Here is a 15000-nt window from a genome sequence, read left to right as displayed (position 1 = left end):
ATTGTTATGCTTTGAAAATATAATTTTTATTGTAAAAAGCTCTGATAAACTAGGTGTAGATAATTTTCACAAAGAGTAACAACACAAATTAACAGTCCTAGCAATATTTTAAAATACAGGAAATTTTAGAAATTACTGTGTTGTTTTGAAAACATATTTTTTTAATGCAAAAATCTCAGATAAACCAGGTGTAAATAATTTTGACCATCTCCAGATTTCATGAAAACCAGTTTTGGAGCTGCTCCAGGATTTTGCCATTTAATGCAAAGAGAAGTTTAGGTTTTGTGTTTTAACTTTACATATTTTAACTTACCCACTTTTCAGGCATGTTTCTGATGCACTAAGCAGTGTATTCACTCAATCTGAGTGTGCTTCAATAGACACATCCATGCAGATTAAACCCAGGTGCTAAGTACAAAGATTAACCTTTGCAATGAGGGAGCGCTGATGACAGCAGGCATAGAGGGAACAGATAAAACTGAGGAAAGTAGAGGATGTATTATCAGCAGATCAATGTCACTGAATTTGTTTTTGTTTGGATTTTATCTTTTTTACTAGCCATAGAAGTCATTCTAGCTAAAGTCCAGTAAAAATTCTAATTTGTTACAAGATCCCATCTCCCATGCCTAGCAATATAATCCCGGGACAGCCAGGATGTTTCAGCAGGTAACAGTGGCCAGGCCACAGACTACACAATTTTGGAGATAGATTATCACATTTCTACAACTACAACTCTTAAAAATCAGGTATGCCATTCTCATATAGAAGCTACTATCATCATGCATCTATTTTGCAAATACATTTTAGAAACAATTTGGGGTCTTCTAGTAAACTAATCTAGTGGACACTGAGAAATTCCAGATGCAGAGCAGTGTTTAGTAACAAAAATGGAACAACACTGCTCCCCAAGTATTTGAGAGGTGCACTGTAGGAATCACCTTAGTATGTCTGCATACAGTACTCTCAAGGATTTTAATAGTTTAAAAACAGATGAATTCATTTGAAACCTGCATTATGCTGAAAATATAATGAAGTTGAGACTGTACCTCATTTTTAGCATGAGCAGAATAAACAATAGCATCCTTTGGCAAATGAAGGCACTGATTAGAACTGGAAAAATGGGAACAACTTGAGTAAATCTTCTTGGTTTGCTTGGTTTCCTGTCTGGTCATTTGCTAGTAACTAAGAACAAAGACTAACATAGCAACTAAATCTTAGTGGAGGGACATTAATACAGACAGAGTCTTCAACATGGCAGACTGGTATTACAGAATTCATTCTCTTAAGTAAGGTGTCACTCATGTGTGGTACTACCCCCTCTAAACTGCTTAGTGAAGATGACCATCATAACAGAGAGCAGTCATCTTGTACACAGTGTACATTTTCCCTTCTTCCCCCGATCCTGAAGGAAATTGCTTTATATGATAGAAACGAAAAAATAAAAAGCACTTAAAACAGAAAGAAACTGCAAACACTGAGTATTAAATAACTTGTCAATTATTACGGCAGCATCAAAGGGACACAGATGTTCTGAGCCTTCACTCATAACTCCTGGTGCACTTCTTTTGCAAGGTGCTTTGAGATTCATGTTGAAAAGTACTTTCAATAAAACACACATCCATTTTGATGAAATTTTTTTCATGAAATGTGGGTATTGACTCCTACACTGCAACCAAAATAACAGTTTGTATAAACTTAGCACTTAATGAATTTACATGGCATTTTCTAGACAATTGGATACTTCTCACTTCCCCAGACTGCTCTTCAGGGTCTTCATGCAATGTTACTTGACGCTGTTCATCTGCTCGCTGTATTGCACTCCAGGGACTACTCCTGTTTATGGCATACCATGTGCATATACAGAAACTGTATTTTTCTAATCACAAGGTATCCTTCAGGTAAAAAGCAGTGAAGAATGTAATAGATTATTAATAATTACAGAAACTAATACTTTTTGAGGAAAAATCTATACTACCATACTTGTTTAACTGTGCTTTGACATGTAAAAGTTGGTAGGGAGGATGTATGTCCAGTGGTTAGGAAAAACAACAAAGTATGAAGACATACACTTAGTCCTCAAACAAAAAATGATGTGTTATGGGATACTAGGTAAATAAATTAAATTTTGTTTTTTAAATTTTTAAATTTCATTTATTTTTGCCCTTCTGTTTGTTTATCCATGTGTAAAACTCAAGTAACAATATGTAACTATGCATAGACATGCTGCAAGGCTCACTTACCTGATGAAAAAGATGCTTTAGATAAGCCAAGCATTTGCTATTTTAAGTGCCTGTACATAAAGAAATTAAAGTTATGCAATGCTCTGTTCATGTGCTCTTATATATCTTATACATATATATATAGTTATTTTTATTTTTTATTCTTTTTAAGAAAACTAAGCAAAATATATAAATGTATCATTATTCTTTCTTTGACTTTTTGCATTCTTACTAGGTCACTTCTGCATAACGCATGGGTGCATATCCTTAGCACAGCAACCTGTACTCATAAAATGACACTTGGCACTGCATCTGGGACACTGTAACCTCCATGGACTAAAAAGGATTTGGTTTGTGTCGTCCCTTCTGATTATGCAGTGTGTGATAGGAACAAGAATGTGTGGTGACACGGATCGATGGAGACTGCACACTGTGTTTTCTGGTCCCACCTGTTTCTACTCTTCATTTCTCATTTCATGTAATACCTCTAATAGTCCTCCTACAGGAAGACAGAGCCATGTATTTATCATACTGTCCTAATAAAAAGAAAAAGACCTTTTAAGGAAAATGGGATTTAAAAGTCATGAAAGTTCTTTCTCTGATACTGTAACTCAAGTTTTCTAATCACTGGATGTGAACATCAACACTCACAACTTGTGCCTAAGAAACTAAAGGCATGAAAAGAAAGGCATTAATTTAATAATGAATTCACATAATTTGTCTTCCGTGTGTCTTTCTCTGTCCCCACCAAGGAAAGAGAATAAAAGAAATCACAGGCTGGGATGATGACACTTCAGTCAAACAACAAAGGAAGTACTTTGTAAAGAATGCTGTAGAAAGAAGCCTACTACAAGATTTCCAATATGAATTTTATCAATCTGTAAAGCACCACACCCAGAAGAAAGTTGCAGGTCACACAGTATCATACAGTTTGCATTCCTACAGTGAATTACCAGTGTAAACCACATAGATCCCTAGCTACATACCAGTGCCTTCTCACTGCATATTAACTTGAAGTCCTAAGGCATTTGAAGGATGATGCTACTCAGAATACAGTCAGAACTCAAAGAAAACCAAAATGCATCATGTGCCAGATGTATGCGTCTTGCCTCTCATATTCTTGTAAAATATATGATACATAAATGAATATAGACACATAATTTTCCTTAAAGAAAAATAAGAGTCAACTACTTCAAGAAAATTATTTATTGAATCCTGATTTCAATGGCTTTAGTAACTAACTATTGATTTCAGTAGAGTGACTTCATAAGAATGTTAAAACTTTTGTACTGTTTTGCACATTCAAAAAAACTTTTAGAATTTTGTGCTCTGCATAAATACTAAAGGTAGCTGGATTAAACAGTAAGAAAAGGGAAAGTAAAAATAAATGCACTACATGTAGCAAATCCCTTGTAAATTCATATAATTCTATACTTTTTCTTGCTTTCACACTACTGTATGAAGAGCTACACTAAGAGACTCCCTCAGAGGAGAGGAAAGCAATTTAACATTGGGTACTTTTGAGAGGGCCTCTGCAGTCAGAGCTCATCTTCCTACCACTTTTCCCTTGGAACATCAGAAAGAATCCTAGATTTCTGAGGCTGACAAATTCAAAAATGATAGTGTAACAGGACATATATTGCCTTATCATAGTAGTACTTCACATAGTGTGTGAAGAGGAACTATTTTTCTAAGCTAAGAAACATTCACTTTGTTTTGAAAAAGGTCATGATGTCAACTGTTACTATTGATCAAGTTACTGTAAGTTATCTCAGGTTACATTTGCTCTCCTAGAAGGAAATGTGGTTGACCCTTGCTGGACACACAACATCCTGCACTCACATGAGCCCAACTACAGTGAAGCAGAATCATTCCATAAACCTGTATAGACAGCTTAAACACACACCTCAAAGAAAACAGTTACAACTAATTAATCCTCCTCTTTAAAACACCACAAAGCATCCATCACCAAACATGCATGAAATATATAGTTGAATAAAGATGGCAATTCCCAAGAAATAATGATATCATAATGCTTCTACAATGGTTAGTGAGTGGAGCTAAAGATAGTGCTTCTTTGAATCTCAGGATGGGATACAATCAACACAAACAGGCAAACAAGAGTGGTTGACCCAAGGGTAAAAACAATTAACACAGACATGTCTGAAGTCCGAGTGGAAGGGGGAGGGAGGAGATGGACAAATATTAGGGCCTTGATCTCCCATCACTTTAGTCATATTATAAGCTATCAGAAGTGTAGTAATCATTAAAAAGTATCCAGAAACATGCCAGACTCACTGGGAAGCAGTGCACTTCATTAAAAGTCAGATCCTAACCAGTCAAGTGACTGTGGTATTGAAAAAAAAGAAAAACGTAATGCCTAGCACATATGGATGCACAATGGAAATTGCTGTAGATGCACTTAAGATGATTTTAGGTCAAAACATTATATGAACAGAAAACAGTCCAGATAATATGGGTAGCTAAGACAAAGAGGTACCACATTCACAGTAGTCCACATAAAAGACATGGTTCATGTTGCTACTTCTGGTACTCCTGTTCTTTTTGCTGTTGCTGAAAATATCACTGTGCGAGGATGAGTGAGTGGCATATAAAGCCTGGAAGCCACAGGGTGTTCATAGTATGATGTGGAAGGATGTGAAGTTTGGGTGTAAAATCTGTGAAAGTTCACTGTAAAACAGTGTAGGAACAAAGGCAGGGTGCTGAAGTCAGAGCTGCCTCAGCCAAGCTGGAGCCAGAAGGATCAATCGTGTTGTTTCTTGCCTCACCTTGGGGAGGATTGTTAGTAGAAGATGAGTCAGGGAAGCTGTACTTAAACCTCTTTCCCCACAAGATCAGGAGCATAAGAATACTGGGCTAGAAGTACTGGCACTTCTTGTTGACATGTGAAGGGAAGAAGCAGACCTCAGGCTATCTTATGTCCTGGAAAGCAGCACATAGGCCATCATCCTTCTCTCATTTATGATCTGCTGCCTCTTAAAATAGGTAAATCCATTTGGCAAACAGTTACAGTCTCCAGACAGATAAGAGTGACTTAAATATTCTTGGGAAAAGCCAGTCTCATAGACCACCTTTCCCCACCAAATGGAGTGGATCTCACTGCATGATGGTCATGTTTTCTGTCATCTGTTCATGGCAACCTCACTGTGTAAACTATAGTCTCAGTGTCTCCTTGCTCTGACCTGACATATAAATTAAGCCACTGGTTCTGTGATATCTAGTGAAAAAGCAAATCTAATAGAGATGAAACTTTTGTGGAAAGCAGCGGTGAAGGGAAAGAAACCTTTACCTATCTTGCTTTCTATCTATAGAGGGAATCATCATGCTGCATGACAGTCACCAACATGTCCATCAAATCGGGCACTCAGGATTACAGGGTGTTCAAATGACATCTGCATTAAATGAATATACAGTGTTGTATTAGATTGCATGTAAGTGCAGGATGTCCTACAGCCAAATATGGCCACATTCCATTTCAAGAGAATAGCAGTAATCTGAGTCACCTTGTTAGCTTTGTCAGAGCTAATAAAATCAACAGTACAACTTTTGGCAAAAGAGAATTCTAGTGCAGTTTTCAGTAAGTTGCACCATCTGTTTTATGAGCCAGTCTTACAGACGTGACCTGAAGACAATTCACTATTTTTTAATGTCCTCAGGACCTTCATCACAAAGTCCATGTAGGAAGTGGTTACACAAGTGGCAGAGGTCTACCAAAAAGAATAGGCATAGCAGAAAGAACCTCGCAGATTAAAATAAAAACCTTGTTGGAGCAACAACAGTGTCATCAACCCAAATATTAATTCTGGATTTCGGTCCACTTAGGTCCAGGACTGAGAGTTCTCCTACTTTTTCTGTTTCTCAGAAACAGCTGCTGTGAAACATTTTTCCTCCAATATAGAAAGGTTTAGGTATTTCTTCATTCTCATTGTTATAACAAGTGAATTGTTATTCACTTCAGAATCCTTATTTGGTGAGTCTCTGAGAGTGATTAAGAAAGGTGTTTGGAGGAAGACAGTGAAAAGTGTGAGGTGCTGTATCGCACTCCTATACACTGATTAAGAAAGTCTGAAGAATATCTGACAGCACCGTCACAAAGAGATGGCAAGAAAGAAATGAGAAAATAGGACAAGGCACTAAACATATTTTTCCAGCATTGTTTGCAACAGTCAGTTTTGAGACTCAATTGTGTAATTTCATGGAAACTCATTCTTATGAACAGTGCTAATGGCTACGTTGCCTCTTTCTGAGGATATCGTACTGTGTATAATCTGCTTCAGAAACAAAAGAAAGCTGACAAAATGAGCTTGGATCTGAACGAGAAACTAATTTTTTGACAGCTGAATGGCAGATTCTAGAAGAATGTGAGGTATGTCAGGAATACTCGACTAAGCATAAAAACTTTATCTTCAGAAATCACTTCTGATGCTAGATTCTCAGGACCAGACACTGGATATATATGGATATAAATTGATTTTTATTGAGACTATTTCTTGTCCTGTCCAGATCTGAGGCCAAAGACCTCTGTAATTCCTCCAGACTGTGCAGATTAAATGGGCAACTGGTTATTTTTCTCAGAAGTTATTGGTTAAGGCGAGTTCTCATAATCCTTTCAGACTGTGTACCTTCATTTTTCGGCAAGTGAGCAGTAAATGACAGGCCAATCAGTGATGGATGAGCTCCTTTCACTGAAGAGAAATCATTGTCACAACGACAGTCCTGGATATGGGACACCTCAGAGAAAATAAACAGAAATTCTGAAGAAGAAAAAGATAACACTTAAAAAACCTGAACAAAGCTGATTGAGCTATAAGAGCACAACAACTTTTCTTGCTCGGCCACATGGAATTGGAAGGAAAAACAAGGTGTGAGATGTACTGGCCTGTACAAATGCAGTCAGTCACAGCATGCATGCATGCATTACAGGTACTCCAGAATCAGAGAAAATTCTTACACAACACAGCAGAACTACATTGTGCATTGAACCACAACCTGAATGTACATATATATATATATATAAATACTGGACAGAAAACTACAAATATGCATCAGAGCTTATTTATACAGAAAGACCAATTATTCCTCAGAGTCCCCATGAACACTACTACTCAACTTTTGTCCTGTGTTGGTGAAAGGACCATAAATGCAGCAATTATTTTATCAAAAGTACCTGACAGTCAGCTATATTACTATCTCCACAGCGTCATCAATCTTGGTTTTGCTCTTGGACTTTTCATGAACAAAGACCATCAGAATTGGATGGCCAGTTCCTTTCATAGAATGGCACAAAGCAGTTTTCATTTGGACTTCAGAGGTTTCAAAGTTGTATCTCCAGACACAAAAGATCAGATAACTGTGTGCTGTGATGCACAGCTCCTTACACATAAATATCTTATTAGTACAATAAAGGAAAGCAGGCCTCTTAAGTCCATGATGGGGATGTTAGTGTATTAACACAGGGTCCACAGCCTACAGAGAAATGTGCAGTAACATACATGTGTTAATCTAATCTATCTACTTTCTATCAGTACACCTAGGTAACTTCTGTGAGCAGCTCAGCAGTCCTACACTTTCCAATACTTAGCTGAGAGTCTGGTAAGAAGCTGAATATATTATAAACAAAGTCAAAGAATGAGAAGCTGGCACAATATAAACCACAAAAAACAAGCTGGCTGAAAGTTGTCTTTTCAACTCTGTCATTGCTAAACTAATAGGAAGTAAAAAGTAAAGGAGTAGCAAATTTATATCTTACTTTTTTTTTTTAATGGTAATAATGTAGGTAATATCTGCATATTATACACCAAGGTGTTAAAGGGTGCAAGGGGAATAGAGGTGGGATGCAAACAACTTGTTTCCACATTCATCAACTAACTCCCTTATTATGCTACAGAGCTCAGTGTGCATCACATACAGAGGCAACTGGCAGCCATTGCTCCTATTCTGATATTCATTGGGTTCTCTCTGGTTCTGTGAATCACTGATCATTCAACAATACTTGTAAATTATATTTGCAAACCATAACTTCCTCAGAAATCATAACATAATAATACAATATCCTTTCAATTATCTAAATCCTAAGCTAGACAAGTGAGACTGAAAATGTAACAAATAATAATTTGATATGGTATTTAAGAACATATTGGAAGAGTGCAAGATACACTAACAGTTGGCTGTAGCTCTGTTGCACATTGCCTAGCTACAAGAGAAGAACATCTCCATCAGGTAGACACGGTGAAACTAGTCCTTGTCCCACAGATGGAGACAGGACAAAAGAGGACTTCTCCTCAGCAACTCAGCACTACAAGTTCCCAGTCAGTCTTCCATATAGCTGTTGACATGTGACAGGTTCTGGTTCCTGCTCCTTTTCCATCTGTTCAGTGCTCCCATGATTCTGTTTCCCTTTATGGCACTTATATATGACAGGAGATAACCACAACTTCAACTACATAAATGTGTCTGAGGGACAGACATGGCTTAGCATCCATGAATTTATATGGCAATCTCAGCTTCCAAAGCCTCCTGCATAAGCCTTTGACAACTTTTTTTCTTGTTCAATTGGAATATTTATTCATTTACATGTAATTAAAAAAAAACCCAAAAAAACAAACAACAAAAAACCCAAAAAAACCCCAAAAAATCTCCCCAAAAGTTCAGGTTAATACTTCTTTTGCCTTTAATTACTTGACAAACAGTAGTATAACTGCATAAATTTTGCCTGAGGTGAAAGTTGGAGTTGAGCCTAATCACTAGCTGGAGACATTGTTCTGGCTAACTTAGGCAGAACACATTTGTACTGTATGCCTGAACAATAGTTAGGCACTACAGTTAAGGACTGCTTTTAGCAGTTGTCGATTTTGATTAACTCTTTTCTAGATTATCTAAGAACACAGTTCTTATGTTTTACATTATTTAATTTGCATTAAAATATAAAGGCAGAGGCAGTGAGTGTATCCTGAGCTCAGCAGAGTGTAAATGTATCACAGAGACATGATCAGCCTTCAGAGAAACTATATGCAACTTTCTGAAATGCAGACTAGCACCTTCTTACTCACTATACAATTCACACAACAGCATTGGCTCTATTTCCAAAATAAATCACAAGTCTCCCTATTTGTCTGTATTGAAGTAAGGAGTCAAAAGTGAAGCCATGAAAGCATACAAAGCTACTGAAGTAGAATAAAATAAGTAGAGAGAACATAAATGTGTCTAGAAAGTGTATTAAAAGGATACTATTGTAATATTATTACAATAATGGTTGCTATTCGACAAAATGGATTAAAGATTATTTTGGTCAGCAATTATTCAAAGACAAATGAAATCTACCATAAAAGTGAATTACATTTATACATTATATAAAATTAGATACAGTTCTTAAAATCCCTAGGTTATTTCATTCTATTGTTTCCCGGTTTTAGTGTGTAATTCATTTCTCATATTATATGACTGTGTAGGTGGGATGCAGTTAAATTCAAGAGATCACCAAAACTATTCAAATTTTGCCAGAATAAAAATTTTTCAGCACCATTGTGACTCCCCAACATCTTGCAGCAACCAGCATGATAAGCCCTGTCCTGTTTCCACCAGTGTCTGTTTATATAAGCCTTTAAACTCAGACAAACTTAATGCTCGGTCTTGAGCAACCCTCAATCCTCAAGAGCATCACTGGACAGGATATATCCTGGTATGTGTAGAGGTAGTCTGTTCATATTTTCTGATAAACTACACAGGTATTTTTCCTCAGGTAAGAATTTTCTCATTAATTTTCTTTCTAAAGTATACATGTTAGTACTTCTAAAAAAAGCAATTAATGTATTTCTTCATTGCTCTGAAACAGGCCTAAATGAAACCCACAGTAAAAAACAAACCTGCAAAACTAGAAGCCAGATTTAAATCTGAGTTTTCTAGTAGTTACTTCATCTGAAGTACAGCACACAATTAATTTAACACATGATCATTCTGCAGACTAGGCCTATCATATTGAAATCAATGCACAGGAGACTGATAGCAATGAAGGCTCCTATTGGTATATATAAACAAAAACAACAGAGGTCTTTCCCCTTTACTTCAAATAGCATTTCAAGAAGGAGAAAAAAAAAAGGGAGGAAACATAAAAGAATTATGCTTACTAGTGAAGAACATGTCCACTGCTTCCAACACTAAAGTAAACATTAAACATTTTTCTTCTACCAAAAAAGTGTGTTTAACACTGCCAAAGTCAGCTTAGGAGTCTGTACTGAGGCACTCCAGTTGGAACTCATAGTGAGAGAGACACATGTTTTTCACAAATGCAAATTTCCCACAATCAGTCCAGCCTGCTCCTCCAAACCTGCAACTTACAGCTTAATTAGTATTTTTTTAAAACCATTTATAAAAGGTAAAAGTTGAAGATTTTCTCTTAGTATTAGAGAACAGTCATTTTCTTTCTCACATCCTTTCTTTAGCATTGTGATATTGAAAATAAATCATTAACAAATAAATATAAACATAATATAATATCCAATATCGGCAAACTTGCAGCAGCATACCCATAACCCATATACGCAGCAATGACCTTCTAAAATTACTTAAATTCAAATCCTTAAAAAAGCAATCCATTAAGAACTTTACAAGGAAAGTGCCCAAGGCTAGTTTAGAGTCTGACTGATGTAACTGAGACACATTACAAAAATGGAGGTTAAAAAATATGTAATAAAAATCTCATGCTTGATAACAAATGTAATTCTGTGACATGTAACTTCCTGATAAAATATGGTATTCCACTGTATTTTCATGCTGATCTCTGCTGATATGTTTTTACTGAACTAACAGGAATATGAATTCTGTATACTCTATTTCGGGTAAAACATTTTAGAAGCCTATAGTATTCAATAAGAAACTTTATAAGCAAGAACATTTCAATTCTGTAACATCTTAATACTCATATTTATGCTTTCAGTTTTATATACTCCATGGAAATTTTTTGACAAAGAAATACAAAGCACAACTACAAGGACCATTAAAGAATACTGTTGTACACAGTAAGTAGAAGTAAATTTGGAACCATGCAGAAGTGAGGGAGACGAGAGAGGTGAGAAGCTGGACGACGATTTTGGGTCCTGGGTGGCCTGAAGCTGAAAGATATGCACTTAAGCACCTAACTGAAGGGGTGGGGCAGGGGGGCAGAGGTGAAGCCTACTTATGTGCACACACTCATGTGAAAAGAAGCAAAACGGTGAGCAGCGTACAGCCCCAGTCTTCCCCTTGATTTTCTAGGACTTTCTTCTGGAAATCTGGTGAACAAAAGAACACAAGAATCAAACCTCTGTCTCCTTAGATTTTACTGAGCACACTCCACACTGGCAAGCAACTGTATACAGTGCTTTCAAAGGCATATTGCTGTGTAGGAGTGATGACTGAGTGCCCTCCAGGCACCTCAAACGCAATGCTGTCACTTCTAGTCACTACTCAACAGGGCTAATGCCATACCTGTTATGACAAGAATCAGCCACTTAAAGGCACCACACCTCTGCCCCCACAACACATACTTGGAACAATGTATGAGCCGTGCAATAATGTTTTAGGTGTTGCCAAGGAGAAGAAATCTTTCCTATAAACACTGTAGAGATGAGAAGCAAGAAATTTAATAAACTCAAAGGAAGACTTCTTAGTCGGAGTCCAAATAATTGCTATGATTTTGTAGCAATTCCTCTTGTGTATGGTCAGAGAAAGTAGAAGATTAAGATGCCATTTGACGAGGCTAAACGGGGTTTTAGTTGTCAGCCTAAACCTGCCATCTGGTGTCAAGATACAGCAGATCACACCCCAGATGTGATCCTTCAAACAAATGGCATTTCTACCCCCTTCCTCTCCTTCTGCAGAGCAAGCAAAGAAAAGGATCTATCAAAGATGCAAATTAGCAGAAGTTAGTTTCTTAGTAGAGCAACTGTTAATAAGAACAATCACATCAAGAGGTAAAATTTCACGTACATGCAGAAAAAAATCAATTACTGCTCACAATCTCCATCTGTCAGTATTCAGAGCCATGGAAATATGTCTGCGGTTGAGGAAGAAGGTATGAATTTCTTGCTAGCAAAATATGCAGGTTGGCCCACCTCAGCCATTTGAAAATCTCCTGAAAACCAAGTATTTTTTTCAGGGCAGTGTAAGTTTTGAAATCTTTGTCTTATTTCTTTACTTCTTTCTGTCGCAATATCTCATTCCACAATTGGGGTGGAGAAGGGTTATGCAGCGCTATCATTTGCACCTCATTAGTCTTGGGCTGGAGCTTTGAGAAAGCTGATACTCCCTCTAAATTTTTACAGATGCTTCTAGTTTACCAGTTCATGACTGCACTACTAGGAAAGACTTCCTGCCACTAAACTGCTTGCTGGCATGTAAGCTGAATTTCAAAATCCCTGAAAAAAGTAAAGCCCTGTGCGGCTCACTTGCCTTATTCTTGAGGAAAAAAAAAAAAAAAAAAGTTTCCTGAAAAAACACAGTAAAACGCTTCACTCCTAACCTGTGAGAGTAAAGGCCTTGGAAATACTTCCTTAAAATTGCAGCACATCTTGATTTTGAAACTCCCCACAAAAATGTTCATTAACAGGAAGGTATTTGTGGAGGTGTTTGTGGTGTAAATTAGAACTATGACACATTATAGAGAATAATTTATCAACAGATTTTTTTTTTCCCAAAATCTAGATATTTTTCTTAGTTTCTTATATGTTACATGCATAATCTTTCACCCCGTACTAGATTTATACAGGAGATTCTTCCTTCTCCACCATGTCATGCCTATACTCCCTTTCTTATGGGGTGACAACTCTTTAGGTGGTTTGTTGTTGTGTTTTGTTTTGCATTTAAATCACTTTATATTTTGCTTTATTTACAATAGTTCTGGATAGTTTTCTGAAGTTTGGAGCAGGTGACATTGGTCTGTTCTTAATCTTTAGTGTTTTAGTAATGTTAAGGCTAATGACGAGGGACACAAATCCCCTGATGGAACTGAATGCATTCCAAGCTCCCCGACCCACTCAGAGCAGTAATCCCCTGCAGCTGGAACTTACTTACCACCATGCACAGCTAATACATTTTTTAAAAGCTAGTCACTAGTGACAAATGTAAACTGGACTGAACAGCTCTCATCTCCTATCCCCAATCTTCTCTCATAACCCTGAGACTTGCTATTTCAATGATGGATATGATCTGCCTTTTAAAGCTACCAAACCGAAGTTGTATAGCTCCACTCTAAGTGACTAGAATGTTTTAAAAGCATCTTCAGCTGTCAGACTTGAACAAAAACAAAAAAGGTCGTTCTTAACACAAACATTTCACAACTGGGAAAACCATCTTGGTTGGTTTGATCACTACTATTCTGAACCCACTATTTATTTAGATGTTACATGCAAACCATCTGTACCACACAATTACGCTATCTGCTTCACGCTATTAAGCTGCTTGCTGCTGTCTATTGTCTTAGTAAAACTCCTGCTACATGGGAATGAAATCCAAGACCAGGGTTCAGTTCTGCTGGTGGTAGTCTGGTGCTAGTAAAAGAGCAGACTGAAGTTACAGCCTCATAGTAGTAATCCTGTGTACTGTGGCATACTTCCATGCAGATTGCCTTGGTTAACTGACTGCAGAGAGCTACTCAAATTTACATGTGGGCAATTATAAGCAAACAGATTTTTCTAGATATTCCTAGGGCATGGAGAGGAGGACTGTTTCCAAGTAACCATTCTCTTCTCACCAACTTCCATAGAATTCTATGACTGAACAACCCAACATTAATAGTATGTTCCAAAGAAAGCAGTGAAATGAAGAGGGAAAGCTGAAGCCTAAATATGAAGAAAAAGATTAGATCACTCGGAGGAAAGGAAAAAAAAAATGCCAGTGATGACATAATTATAACAAAATATCCCTGTTAGGAATGAAAATAGAAAGGGCCTGATGGTAGTTCAATTGTTCGATACAGCCTTTTATATATATATATATATATACACATATGCATATATATACACACCTATACATATATCCTTATATATACTATATATATGTAAATAAAAGGTAGTAATAGCATCTTATTTCTGTTTGTTAAATTTCACAGATAACTGGCATTAATTACCATGATTTAAGTGGTATTACCAACAGGACTTGGAAATAGCTACCAAAACACTGACTACAATACCGAAATTTCATTAGATTTAATTACTGCAAAGTTACATCTGGTGAGGGAAACATAATTGTAACTATCCTCAGCATTCTAACTTGAGTTCAGCTCTGCATATTACATACTTAAGTATCTAATTTAGGTCCTAAAATTCACTCCAGTTAATAACATGTAACTAGCAGAAACATAAAGAGACAGTGACAAACAGGTCTCTATGAATTAAAATCAGGTCTAATTATGTGACCTTTCTGTGTCCCTTTGAGCCCTCCTGAGGGCAGGTATTTCAAGCAGCCTTGGTGACCAGTCTCAACAGTAACCATGTAAATGGAATGTGTAAGATGGGGAAAAACCAACTCCTGTTCTAATTAAGAAAGCATTTGCTTTATAATCTAAATTTTTTTATATTTCCTTCCATCTTCTGCATGTCACTGTCTGTCATATTACTCTAATTTAAAAGCAACCAGACAGCCTCCAAATAACTGAACAAAAACCTTTATCTCTCTTATTTTTACTTTGAATACAGCACCATGGGATTTCAACATAGTGCATACAATTAGAAATGCACACACTTTTCTTTGCATATTGTTACACTCAGAAATTAATCCAGCACCAACA

General features: G+C 36.8%; 1 protein-coding gene across 5 annotated transcripts in view; it reads right to left on the bottom strand.

Moving 5' to 3' along the window:
• Positions 1-15000, bottom strand: part of BNC2 (basonuclin zinc finger protein 2) — a 340849-nt gene that overhangs the window by 296281 nt on the left and 29568 nt on the right. The window contains exon 1 of one of the 5 annotated variants that reach the window (XM_086867612.1): positions 12204-12378. The exons of the other annotated variants lie outside the window; for them this stretch is intronic. The gene's annotated coding sequence lies outside the window, so the exon portion shown is untranslated. Of the gene's footprint in view, positions 1-12203; positions 12379-15000 lie in introns of those variants that run through there. 5 annotated transcript variants of the gene reach the window in all.

This window comes from Cyanistes caeruleus, chromosome Z (assembly GCF_971803275.1).
Source record: "Cyanistes caeruleus chromosome Z, bCyaCae1.hap1.1, whole genome shotgun sequence".
NCBI classification, from domain to species: Eukaryota; Metazoa; Chordata; class Aves; order Passeriformes; family Paridae; genus Cyanistes; species Cyanistes caeruleus.
Note: the sequence above shows the minus strand (reverse complement) of the source record. Positions and strands in the feature narration are given on the sequence as shown.